The sequence below is a fragment of the Gopherus flavomarginatus genome, chromosome 8 (assembly GCF_025201925.1).
Source record: "Gopherus flavomarginatus isolate rGopFla2 chromosome 8, rGopFla2.mat.asm, whole genome shotgun sequence".
NCBI lineage: Eukaryota > Metazoa > Chordata > Testudines > Testudinidae > Gopherus > Gopherus flavomarginatus.
The window spans coordinates 72,639,338-72,653,394 of record NC_066624.1 but is presented as its reverse complement, the minus strand read 5'-3'; positions in this window follow the sequence as shown (position 1 = coordinate 72,653,394).

Below are 14,057 nucleotides of genomic sequence, written 5' to 3'. Positions count from 1 at the left end.
GACTGGTGGCCAGGACCCGGGCAGTGTGAGTGCCACTGAAAATCTGTTCGTGTGCTGCCTTCGGCATGCGTGCCATAGGTTTCCTACCCCTGTTCTAGATAATACTTGGTCCTGTCTTGAGTGCAGGGGACTGGACTAAATGACCTGTCGAGGTCCCTTCCAGTTCTATGATTCTACATCAACGCATACAATACTTAGAACCTTGAAGTTGCTGATAAAATAATTGAATAAAGCACAAATATCCCACCTAGACCTGTTTAATCACATTCCACCTCTTTTTCAAAATATGAAAAATTTCAAGTGGCTCCATTAAAAAAAACACGACATCTAAATTCTCATTTTTTCCAGATGTCCAAAGCTTGAAACCACCACAATTTCAAAATTGGAGAAGTTTTGTCTAGCTTTTGTTCAAATTACAATTTCTCAAGCTCATAAGGAGGCATTATGGGCAAGATATTGCTTGTCTTACTCACATGAATAATTTCAAACGAGTCTGTCGGATTACTTCTGTGAGTAAGGTAAATAGGACATTATCCCCATATGTGATGGGTGGTAGGTCCAACCGTTTAAAATCCAAGATTTTCCATTAGAAAATCATGCTACAGATGGGCAGTTTTAAAACTAATTCAGATGAAAAAGCCTTTGTTGCATACAAAAGTAGCCTGATTTCATTTTTTTCCCCCCCTAAGAACTTGAAACTCAGTGCAGGTTCATCCAAAAACTTGCTGAAGTTCAATTAATTTTTGTGTGAATCTTGTCTTAATTTCAAGTGCAGGCTTGAGTTCCAGAAAAAACTTCCTTGGAGGATCCAAGAGGTGAAGGCACTGTAGATACCATTAGCCAGTAGCCTGTTAAGCATAGATTCCCCTGAAGACTGGAACTGTAGAGTTGGTCTACAAAGTTAGGTTGGCTTAACTACAACACTCAGGATATGAAAAATTTCACACCCTGTGAAATATACTAAGGGGAGGAGGGAAAATCAACCTAAGCCCTACTGTAGACACCACTAGGTCTTCCATCGACTTAGTTACTGCTTCTCTGAGAGTGGATTTACAACAGTGATGGAAGAACGCTTTCAGTCACTGTAATATATGTCTACGCTGCAGCGGTGCAGCTATAGCATTTCTAGTGTAGATATAGCCCAAGGTCCGAAAGAACTGAGATCCACAGAACCACTTGGAGGCCAGGATGCTATTGGAAATGAGTGTGATGAGGATACATGGGGAAATTAGTCAGCTGGTAGCAGGGATTGGCCCTGGCTGCTGTCTGTTGCCTCCTGTGTTTCAGTGTAGGATTTTACTATTATGTATTATGAGGCATGTTCTCAGACACTCCATAATGAACAGCATGGTAACCTGCATGCATGGCAGGCCATGCACTGAGGAGCTAGGGCCCACCAAAGAACAGCAGCAGGAAGCAGGGGCAGTGGTCCTTCCAACCAGAGGATTGAAAAACAACATCCCTCCTCTAGCAGAAAAATGGCTTTAAGATTAATCACAATTTGAGGAAAATCCATTTTTTAAAAGATTTTTAGTGAAAAAGTCAAAAGTCAAAAAAACTTGTTTATCAAAAAATGGCAGGAGGGGAAAGAAGCATTTTCCTTGTATCTATTTCCAGCTCCTCCCATTGCTGTAGTAAGCATCTACACAGAAGCACTATAGTGGCAGTAGCTGCAGCTGTGACCCATAGCATTTTAAGTGTACACCTAGCCTACACCTGAGCAGCTCTGTCCAGATGGTCAGAGATCTCTCCCCTGCACCCTTCCCCAGCCCTTCTCTTGCTTTTCCAGACTGACATCTTCTAGCAAAGCTGGGCTAATTACTATTGTAATTCAAAAGCAAAAAAGCTTTTTATTTGGTGGTGGGGAGAGGTGCGGACGGAAGGGTTGAATACAGCAGCAGAAGTGACCAAATTAATGGGAATTTATAAAATAGTATTTCTGAGTAGGGCTAGGTGAAACTGGTGGGGAAAAAAATTGTGAGATGTTATTAAAATATTTTCACTAACTGATTTCATGCAATTTCTTACTCTTCCCCTCCCCCCGTCTTATTTTTGTGTTTATTGTGAATCACACACTTGAAATTCTACAGTGTCCAAAAATCTGGGAAAGCCACCTTCAGGTGAAAAGTTGCACTTGTGAATTATGAAAGCTGCTGGAAGAGGCGCTCTGCAAAGACATGGTGATAGAGAGGTTCTAAGCTCTACTCCTTCTGTTGTCTCTAACAGTACTTTCATTTATACACATTTCTACACACACTGGCTCTGATCCCATAGCTTCAGTGTAACTCCTTGCAGGAGTAAGAGTGCATGTGTGCACATGCAGTTCCAGAAGGAGGGTCTACAGTATCCAAGAGGAGTGCCAAAAAACAAAACCAAACCACCAAATGTCCACCTTTAAGGACTCCAACACCAGTCAGAACTCCAAGTTTCCTTACGAGTCTAGGAAGGAGGTTTACAGGATGGCTGGCTCTCTCCCTTTACCTTAGGCTTCAGGCCGAGAGCCAGTTAACACACAGTTCAAAAGGCCCTTACCTCAGCCTTGGCAGAGCAAACTTATAGTAAAATTCTACATACACAAATAATGAGGAAGTGGAAGTGGAAGTATGGAATTGCATGAAATCAATTAGTGGAAACATTTAAGTAAATTCTCAATCTTCTCCCACCAGTTTCACCTAGCCCTGCTCAAATACTATTTTGTAATGTTACATTGATTCCTGTTAATTTATAGTTTAAAAAAATTATATATAAACTTATTTTGAGTTTGATTGCTGACTCAAAGCTCTGAGATAGGGCCTTATGAACTGGGTTATGTGGCTCTTGGTCTGAGGCCTAAGCAAGAAATATATATCAGAACCCAGATCAGACTAGTGACCTGAATCCTACATGAATGACTTCTAATCTTTCCCTCTGCTTAATTTCCTTTTTGTGTTTATATAGCCCAGCCCCATAGCATAGCAGAGATTCTTTACTACACCCAGACTGTCAGGTCCAGACTGTCCCTTAACAGGATAGAAACTCCTTCACACAGGGCCCTTATCTGGTTATGATTAAGAAGGTAATCATTATCCTATTTAACAGATTGTGAAATAAAGTGCTTTCTAGGCAAGTCAATTAACCTTTCTGTGTCTCAATTTCTCTGCCCTGTAACACGAGAGAGTGATTATAGTTATTCAAAAGAAAATGTGAAAATACACATGATAAGATGTCCACAACCGCAAGTAGATAAGTAATCCTAATACTCAGAAAGCTGAAGTGCCTTACATAGGAGGCATTGTGGTCTAGTGGATTAGGTACAGGTCTAGCAATAGGACAGATGGGTTCCTCCTAAACTTGGCTCTAGCAGTTGTTGTTTGACCTTAGGCAAATAATTTAGCCCTGACCCTCAATTTCTCCAGCTACAAAATAATTATTTACCTACCTGACTACTAAATATTTAGTACTACGTAACCAAAAAGCAGTTTTAAGATTACTCCCTGGCTGAGACAGGAATAGAAGTAGGGATCTCCTGGCTTCTCCTAGCCCTTAGACTAGGTTTTTGGGTGACATCAACAACTCCTGTTTAGGGAGCTTTTTAAAAATCTGAAGTGGGACTTTGAGTGAAGGTGGCTTTTTGATTTTTCCCTCTCACATGCAGATCATGAAAAAAAAAATCACTGAAATTGTCAATGAACATTTTTGAAGTGTTGTGAAATTGCACCAGTTCCAGGAAGATTCACAGACTTAAGAGAAATTGCATTAAAAAAATCCTCAAAAAAAAAAAAGTGTTACACAATGACTTTCTCCTACCTCATTTGAGGAACACTCAAACTCCTCCCTTTTTTGTTTGAGGTTTCTTTTTTGTAAATTGACAAAACGAAATATTCAGACTTTTAAAATCATTCCTGGTCTGAAAGCTTCTGTGCCAAGTTTCAGTGAAGTTGAATTTTTATCTCTAGATTAATAAACTCTTGCAAACTGAAGCCTATAATGCTGACAGCAGTTGTAATAGCAAAAATGTGAGATTACCACTCTAATAAAATACTGATCTTTTGCTGCATCTCCCCAATGGGTATCAAGTGGAAGAAATTATAAAAGCATTGCATATAATCCATTAAAAGGTCTTTCAGCATGTGACAGGAGGGTTTTGGTTTTTTTTGGTTCATTGTAAAGTTTCAAGGTGGATGTGACTCAGAACTAACTGATTATTACAATGGGAGGGAGAGATGAGTGGTTTTAGTACTAGATTGGCAAGCAAGAGAGGTGGGTTAAATTCCTGCCTCTACCACAAAACATCCTGTATTATGTACAGCAAGACATTTAGAGAGAATTTTTAAAGGTATTTGAGTGTTTAATACCCATTGAAATCAATGCCTAAATACCTTTAAAAATCTGGCCCTTAATCACTTAGTTCCCCATCTGTTACATAGGAATGCTCTGTTTCTTCCACAGTTTGGATTGCCTTTTTAGACAGTAAACTCTTCAGCCAAGGACTGTCTTACTGTGTGCATGTGCATTGTCTAGGTGTTATTGTCCTAGAAGTAATAACTGCCTTCCAGGAGGGAAATCAGACCTCTCTATGTTTCATAGTTTCTTTAGGAGCAGACTCAAGACAAGACAATTTACAAAGTACTGATAATTGGAACATGGTGTCCTACATTTCATCAGCCTAGGTCAGGTCAACAGGCCCAGATTAAAGCTGTCTTTGACATTCAGTTGTTTTGCAGTATTGTTATAGCAGGGTTGGGCCCTTGATAAGAGACAGCTGAGTGAGGCAATGTTTTTTCTTGCACCAACAACCCCCAAATCTTGCCAAGCTCGGAGCCAAGGACACAACAGCTCATAGAGTCACCAGACTCTGAACATGCATCTCCACTGGTACGATGATCAATATTTCCCCCACAGACATACCTCCGAAGATCCATGGAGCCTATGCAAGCCTATCACAACATACAGTGTACTGCATCCAGTGCATCAAATGGTGAAGCCAGACAAGCACTACACCCTTGAATGAAGTCAAAAAAATAAGGCAAACAACCTATCACCTGTGGATGAACCCTTTCCTCAGCAATCATTCCTTATCGGACCTCTCAGTCCTCAGCCTCAAAAGGAAACCAATACACAACATTTTCAAGAGATGAATCTGGGAAATTGAATTCATAACTCTTGCTGGACACACAAAAAAAAAATAAGACTCAAAGACACTGATATTATGGCTCATTTCAACATTTTATAAACCCACCACTCCTCCTTTGACCTATGACAGCAGAGGTGTCAATTGCCCACTTCGTTTTAAGTGGTCTCCTGCAACATGTGTTAGCCTCTCATGCTTAATCTGTCCCACCTTGTATTTAACTGTGACACGTCGGTTACCTTTCCCAGACCTGAATAAAATCTCTGTGAAGCTCATAAGCTTGTCTCTTCAGGTAGGTCTACACTATGAAATTAGGTCGATTTTATAGAAATCGATTATATACAGTCAATTGTGTGTGCCCCCACTAAATGAATTAAGTCAGCGGAGTGCATCCACAGTATCGAGGCTAGTGTCGACTTTCAGAGCGTTGCACTGTGTGTCGCTATCCCACAGTTTCCATAGTCTCCGCCACCCATTGGAATTCTGGGTTGAGTTCCCAATGCCTGATGGGGCAAAAATATTGCTGCGGATGGTTTTGGGTACATGTTGTCAGGCCCCCCTCCCTCCATGAAAGCAACAGCAAGCAATCATTTCTCGCCTTTTTTCCTGGGTTACCCGTGCAGACGACATACCATGGCAAGCATACAGCCCGCTCAGCTCACCATCATCGTATGTCTCCTGGGTGCTGTTGGCAGATGCGGTACTGCATTGCTACACAGCAGCAGCTCCTTGCCTTCATGGTAGATGGTTCAGTAGGACTGCTAGCTGTCATCGTCTCCTGGGTGCTCCTGGCCAACCTCAGTGAGCAGCACCATGCAGTCGCACCTACCTCAGCCTACCCCTTGATCCCATGGCTCTTGAAGCCTGGAACATAGTAAGGAACAGTTCAACTGTAGGCTGAGCAAGTGCAGAATGGTGGTAGAATGTGTATTTGAATGTTTAAAAGCTCACTGGTGCAGTTTGTTGACTCGGTTAGACCTCAGCAAAATCAATATTCCCATCATTATTACTGCTTGCTCTGTGCTCCACAATATCTGCAAGAGTGAGGGGGAGATGTTTATGGTGGAATTGGGGATTGAGTGAAATCGCCTGGCCACTGATTACACTCAGCCCAACACTAGGGTGGTTAGAAAAGCACAGCAGGGTGCGCTGCGCATCAGAGAAGCTTTGAAAACCAGTTTCAGGACTGGACAGGCTATGATGTGAAAGTTCTGTTTGTTTCTCTTTGATGAAAACCCAGCCCCCTTGGTTCACTCTACTTCCCCATAAGCCAACCACCCTCCCCTCTCCTCTTTGATCACCATTTGCAGAGGCAATGAAGTCAGTTTCAAATTCTTGAATTCTTTATTAATTCATCACACAAATGGGGAGATAACTTCCAAGGTAGCCTGGAAAGGGTGGTGGAGGAGGGACACACTGGGTGAGATGGTGGAGAAGGGAAGTGTCTGTTACAGCTATCCTCCTATTCCATTTTGTTTCTTACAGCTGTCCCCATACTCCTTTTGTTTTTGTTCTCCTCCTGTGGCCGCCCTTCCCTGGCTGTTAAGTTGTTTACCAGGGCCACTTCCCTTCTCAAAGGGAGGGCCCCTTAAGTTGTTTACCAAGAGCCGTTGCCCTTCTCAAAGGGATGGCCACTTGTGCTGCGTGCTAAGTGGGACCACTGCCCTGTTCAAAGGGTTAGTCCTGTTATCACCTTGTTGAACCTGGGCTTGGTGTAGGGCAGGCAATGTCCAGAGCTGCAAGACCTATTGTGTTTTCAAAATCCTGGGCATGAGTCATAGGCCTCATGTGCTTTTGAGTCACCTATTGCACAGGACTCTGCCCAGGCATGTCTCTGTGTCACCTGCAGTTTTTTCCCTGTGCCTCCTTCCCTGTGACAGAGGGAGCCTATCAGGATTACTGGCGGGAAACTGTCTAAGTTTGCCTTTAAAAACAGACATTTTTTAAACAAACATCAGAAAGGTTCCTGCATTGCTGCCTGGCCTGATCAGCCAGGGGTTTTGGGGGGTCCTTTCTCCGCTCTCGTTTTATTTTTGAGCGTACCCCCGGTTTTTAAACCCCCCCCCACGAAGAACGAATTGCTGCCTGAGAGATCTCCTGATTATCCAGACTGTACGGAGCCCTCCTTGCTTCTTCTGATGTTGCTGCTGCTTCTGCCTTTGCTGCTGCCTTGGGGTCTGGTAAGAATCCCTCTGTGAAACTTTCCATACTTTTATTTTATTAATTTAGCTGCTGGCTCTGTCTCCCTACCACACAGACTCAAGCTAAACCTTGGTCTGTGTCTTAAAACTTCTCAAACTCTGCGGCGCTTTGCTGCTAAAAATAAGCTTGTGCCGCTGCTAAGCTCTGCTCCCTGCTTTCAGCTGTATCCACTGCTGCAGCCACCATCCCTTGGGGCTGCCTTGAGAGCTGTATCCTGGGCACATACCACGCTGCCCTCTTGTAACTTCCCCAGAGCATAAGGTGCACCGTAGGTTTTGCTTTTTAGTTTAATAAGTCATAGTTTGCTAAGATTGTAGAGCTTGTAAGTTTCACCCGCCTTGTTATAGTTTGCTGTTTTGTTGTTCTGTATAGTTGCTTGTTATAGTTTGCTTAGAATTGTGATATTTGTTGTTTTGCCTAGTCGTTGATTAAGATAGATTTTAAAAAAGCCATTGCCTGGTTGTATTCTGTACCTGTTTTATTACTTTGTATAAGCTGCCTATAATTTATATAAGTTTGATTAAGTTAGAGGGTAGATAAGGTTTTTACTGCTTGAATTCGTCTTCCCGCTGTCCCAATCTCTCCCTGAACTTTCCCGTGTCTGTTTTTCCCCTGCTCCAATCTCCTCCTCTGCGTACTTCTTCGTGTCTCCCTGTTGTAACCCCTGGCTGCTTCCCCCTGCCCCGTGTAACTTCCCAAACCCTTTGCAGCTTCTTTCCTTTTTTGGGGGTGTCCCTCTAGCCCTTCTTTACACCTCTCTGCTGCCTCTCCCTGTATCCCGTGTTCGTGCCCCCGCTCCTCTGCTGCCCCTCCCCTACTGAAGATCACCATCACACTGCTCCGTTTGTCTTCACCTCGCTGCTGCGCAACTTCCCTGAAGTGCTCTCCGCTGCTGCAACCTGTTTCTTCCCTCAGCCGTCTCCCCCATTCTCCACGTGCCTTCCCATCGCTTACACGTTCAGCGCCTTCCCCTCTTGCTGCTCCCAGACTTCCCTTAAGTGCGCTCCAGCTGCTCTTGTCTCCCGTACCTCCAGCCCGCAGGCTCCCGAAGACTGCTGCTCTGGGCTTCAGAGTCTCTCGCTGCTTGCCGCTGCACTCTCCTCTCGTCAGATACCACTAATCACTCACTCCCCTCCCCCTCCCGCTTCTTGACCCAGCTTTTAGGTACACTCTTGCTATCACAGCCTCACAAATTAAGTCAGTAATTTTCTACATTGCATAATTTCACTTATCACCCACATTGTATTATTGCACTGTGACTCACATTTTACTTGGGGTTATAACACCCCATTAGTTGCCTCCATTTTTCTAATATACTTTGTATACCATTTTTATATAGAAGCTACCATTTTATTTTGCATTTTCTTTTGGGTATGTTTTGCATTCCACATTGTATCTAGAGTTGTTCCTATATAAGGTTAAGTTGCTTATTGACTGTACTGTATCCCATTGTGCTGAACCCCACTTACTGTCCCCCACTGTTAAAACTCCCTACACTGTCCAAGAAGAACCCCACCCCCATCACTGTCTATTGTAAACACCTTATACACCCCATCCCATCGCATTTCATTGTTAAATTCCCACCACTTCCTTTTCCCTTTAATAAAAAAATTAATTGGCATCTCACCTGTGTGGTAATTGCTCCCCAAGATCCCATATACCTGCAGGCAGGGACAGGAAGAACAAGGTCACACTGCACTTCAAAACTTATTGAATGTCAGTTTTCTGTTGCTTGGGTAGCCCTCTGGGGTGGAGTGGTTGGGTGCCCAGAGGCCCCCCCACCACATTCTTGGGCATCTGGGTGAGGAAGCTATGGAACTTGGGGAGGACGACAGTTGGTTATACAGGGGCTGCAGAGGCAGTCTGGAGATTTTCAAATATTTGGGCATTTCATCTTTTGGAACAGAGTTCTGATAGCACCGATTCCTCTCCCCATACAGTGATCAGATCCAGTACCTCCCGTTTGGTCCATGCTGGAGCTCTTTTGCAATTCTGGGACTCCATGATCACATATGCTCATGAGATCTGCATGGTCACCTTTGAGCTTGTCATACTGGCCAAACAGGAAATGAAATTCAAAAGTTCGCAGGGCTTTTCCTGTCTACCTGGCCAGTGCATCTGAGTTGAGAGTGCTGTCCAGAGCGGTGACAAAAGACACTCTGGGATAGCTCCCAAAGGCCAATACCATCGAATTGCATCTACATTACTCCAGATGTGACCCAGCAAGGTCAATTTCAGCACAAATCGTCTCGGAGAGGAGTACAAAAATCAATTTTAAGACTCCTTTAAGTCGACAAAAATGGCTTTGTCGTGTGGATGGGTGCAGGGCTAAATCAATCTAACGCTGCTAAATTCAACCTAAACTCATAGTGTAGACCAGGGCTTCCACCAACAGAAGTTGGTCCAACAAAAGATATTACCTCCCCCACCTTGTCTCTCTTTTGACATTCAGGTCAGCCTACTGATTCTCAATTTTTTCCACGTAATATATCAATTTCCTATAACACCTTTTTCCTCTAATACAGTAAAATATACAGGAGGTCACCCTGTTGTATATCCTGTGGAACATATACTCTTCATCATATGTGATGGTAATGGAACCGACGTGACAACACACAAGATAATTGCATATTTTTTCTTAACAGTGGAATAAAACTTGTTGGCTCGTACTAACAATTATTACTGTTGACAAGTTGCAATCATTTTGGGAGCTAATTTTATGAAAAATAACTGCTTTTCTCTGTAACCAGATCCAAATATATGTCACAGTTAAGCTCACATTTTACAAGGAGCTTGGCATCCTTCTATTGTCCAACATGCTTTTCCAGTCAGGCACCCACTTACATAAGGGAGAATGAGGATTAATGTGTTATTGATATGGCTTAGTACATTTGGTATTCTTCAGCAGCAGGAATGCCACATTTCCATCATAGTATCCCAAATATATTTTTTATTAAAAGACCCATAAAAATCTCATGCTAATTATTAAAGATGGGAAGAAAAAAAAACTCTAAGTACAAGCTAGGAAATGTAATGTTGAAGCCACTAGTACTTTGGTAGGCATTTAATCATTTTAAATGGAGTGGCTTTACAAATGAAGCAGGTCATCCCTTAGGGTTTCTGAATTCTACATTTGTAGGTTCTCCTCACCTAGAAAATAACCTCAATGAAAATTTAATCTGCCGAGGGGAAAAATCTTCTAGTAAGCTGTTCTCTAATTTCCTTTCAAAGTTTAGCTATGCCTACACTATCAGTTTCCTAGTCTGTCATTCTGAGAGAAACTGAAATATCTGGCAAATTTATAACCCAGCAATTTAAGTGTGTGCCCTCTGCATGAAGCATATACATAATTGCTACTTCATAAAAGTTTGATAAATGAGAGATAAAATGCATGCAGACTTCCCTGTAACAATATGCAGGGCATTATTCCGAAGGTCATTTTAAATAATGAAATAGATTGAGTGCATTTGAGAAAACTAAAAGCGAATTAACAAACACTCCAAAAGGATTTAAGACTAATACTATCCAAGGTCTAACATTTCTTAGCTTCTTGCACTTTAAAAACATGGGATTGTTGTAGTTTCATTCTAATCCTCTTTGGGAATCACAGAGCCGGCATTTGACTAAGCCAGCACCCTCCCCTGCAGAGGCTGCATCTGTCACTTCCAAAATGGAATTTCTTTGGAAATCAGTAGACAGCATCACCTTTTACTATCTGTTAGATATACTTCCAGGGCACTATCTATTCTGTTTCATGTGTGATCATTGTCCAATTTGTTCTTATTATATTATTAGTGGTAAAAGATGGTTTCCATTTCAAGTTCGTACTGGATAAAAATATGATATTACAGGCTTTCAGATCTTGAGGGACATATTTACAAATGTTTAGTTTTTACTGAACAGATTTTGCAATATCTAACTGCTTGGGTTTTACATATTGCTACATGAAGTGACACTCCTGGCCTGATCCCAGTTTCACTTAAAATGTCCTGTTAAATGCTTAATCCTTAAAAATAACAAGCTCGGTTTATTTTAAACCATAACTTTTAAAAAATTGCTGGGATAAATTAGACAGCATGACTAACAGCAGGGACAGAAAGGAATATGCTGCACAAGGGAGTGACCAGTGCATGTACAAGGCACTTGCTTGAGAAAGAAACTAGGTGACTGGTTCAAAAGGGGTGCCAAGATAGTAATGACTGATAGTCATTCATTGTCATTTGATTGTCTATGTGAAATGAGTTGGAGCCTAGGTCAGTTCATAGCAGACAGGTGTCTGCATTACAAAAATCACCACCACAGTGGGCACCCTCGTTGTCAGTCTCATTATGGAAGCCAAGCATTAACTGGGTATGGAGAATGAATTAGAGATAGCCCCTCAGAGTCAGGATTGAGGCATATTGGCAGTATGGGGTTGTTTATATTGCCACTGCCTGTACTGTTCTTGCTTGAAGCATAAATAAGACCTCAGTCTCCAGTGTTAATCTGGCATCTATCACACACTATGAACTAGAAAACTAAACATAGGCCTAAAATGTGTATGCTTAACTTGACTGGTGATTTATATGTGCAGTTACTCATACATCGAGATGGGAATTTACTCTATAGATTTCATTAAAGTAAAAAAAATAGACAAAGTAAAACCTTTAATATGCCAGTACTTACACTTTGTACAGAGCACTGCTGATCCATGGAGCTTAAAGCCCTGTACAAAGATAGATAAGTATTAATTCCACGTGTTATAGATGATGGGGAAAACTAAGGGCTCAGGTGGCTTACCAATATTACACCAGACCTCAGTCACAGAGGTAGGACTAGAAACAAGATCTCCAGTCTATGGTGCAAGCCTGCTACAGGACATATTCACAGTGGATGGCTTGGCACAAGCTGTGCCATGCCACTGCATTTTAAACACTATTATGAAGACTACCATATATAATGGGATTGTTTAATCAATAGTATAAAATACACTGAAGTCTCCATAGGTCATGCACTTACATAATTGGATGGTTAAAGCGAGTTATTCTTGGTGAGGAGGAGGGGAAGGAAGAGAAATTCAGTTTTCCACCTTCTAATGACAAGAATGATTTCTACACAGTTTATTGAATCTTTGACAACATAAAACAGAGACCAGTAACACAGAGCAAGTCATAGCACAAACACAGATGCTGTGGAAGTACCACTATATAGGACATGCAACTCATTGCTGACATTCAGCATTCCAGCTGTTCTCCTGATCAAAAGTTAACAGCTATGTTGATTTGTGTGAGGAGGATAAACATCCCCTGGGCCTCAGGTTTTAGACCCCCAACAAAGCAATATTGCCTATGACCTCATCCAATTTCAAACCAAGATTTTTCAAAAGTAAAAAAAAACTGTCCATTTATCCACTGAGATATTTCCTTCTCATTTCTTCCTGATAAATTTGTTGAATTCATTGGAGCCATACCAAATTACACCAGCTGAGGATCTAACTCGTTATCTAAAATCTCTCTCTCACATAAGTATACTTATTTACCTATATGTGGAAATTACATATTTATTATTCAACAGAAAACGTTCCTTTCATTTCTTTGATTGATACATCACATCTCTTTTCCCAATGCCTATGGAAAAGGATTTTCAATGAACCATAGACAGCCAGTATATATGGTTCATGGGTAATGGACAGTGTCTACACATTCAAGCTTCAGAGGATGAATTTCAAGCATTATTATGTGTGATAGAGATATAAATTTAGCATGCACATCACCTTTTTCAAAACGTATAATTTTTCTAACCTTTATAGAAGTTTGCTGTTAGTTTGCAAACTTTTAAATTATTCTTACAGGGTTAGAAATAACCCAGCATGAGATAGAAAGTTATTTCTTTAGCATAATAAAACAATTAGAAGACCATTTCTAGGAATCAGATACAGTAGAGTCAGAATTTTTCAAACCTTACAATGCAGCCTCCAAACACCTGCCTCCTTCACTATCACTGAAGTAAAAAAATTCTGATGTTGCAATTTCCAGAATTTATCATCCATTCTACCAAATATTAGTGTATGTGACTGACTGCCACATATGCTGGGGGTCGGGGTATATGCGCATACACATCAAATGCGTATCTTAAATACCTTCCAATCAGTTAAAATGAAAGTATAACTATGATGTTGCCATTAATCCACTTGCAAATTTTGGGGTTACTGCTTATTGTTGCTAGTGTTCTGTTTTTCAGAACTTACCATTTCTAGATCCATTGTTTCTTTTGATCTCCATATAATCATAGTATCATTCTCTTGCCCTCTTCATTTATTCCATTACTACCAATAACCTTCTTCTTACTAGAAGTACTGTAATTTTTAAATAGATATTTTAGTCATAGGGTTTTTTACATTGCCAGGTAAGAGCCACAGCAACAGAATCAGAAAGGCCCCAAATAGCAGCCAAGAGTTACTAAATACTAGAGTCCAGGCTACGTTGGGATAATAGTTTCCTAGATATCACTGTATTTAAAACAGTGGGCCAATTTCCCCCATTGCAATTCTACTGAGTCAGAGTAATTACACCAAGAATAAATGTGACTTGTAGCTGCTAGGAAAGTTCTAGAAGGGTTTGTTTCCTCCTCCCCATATCTATTTTAAACCTATCTATAAGACCAGTTGGATGGGAGAGAGGTGAAACATGGCTGTAGAACAGAATAGAAGGGATCCTATAACAGATACTCATGTAGATTTAGTATTAAATTCTGAACCCTACCCCCA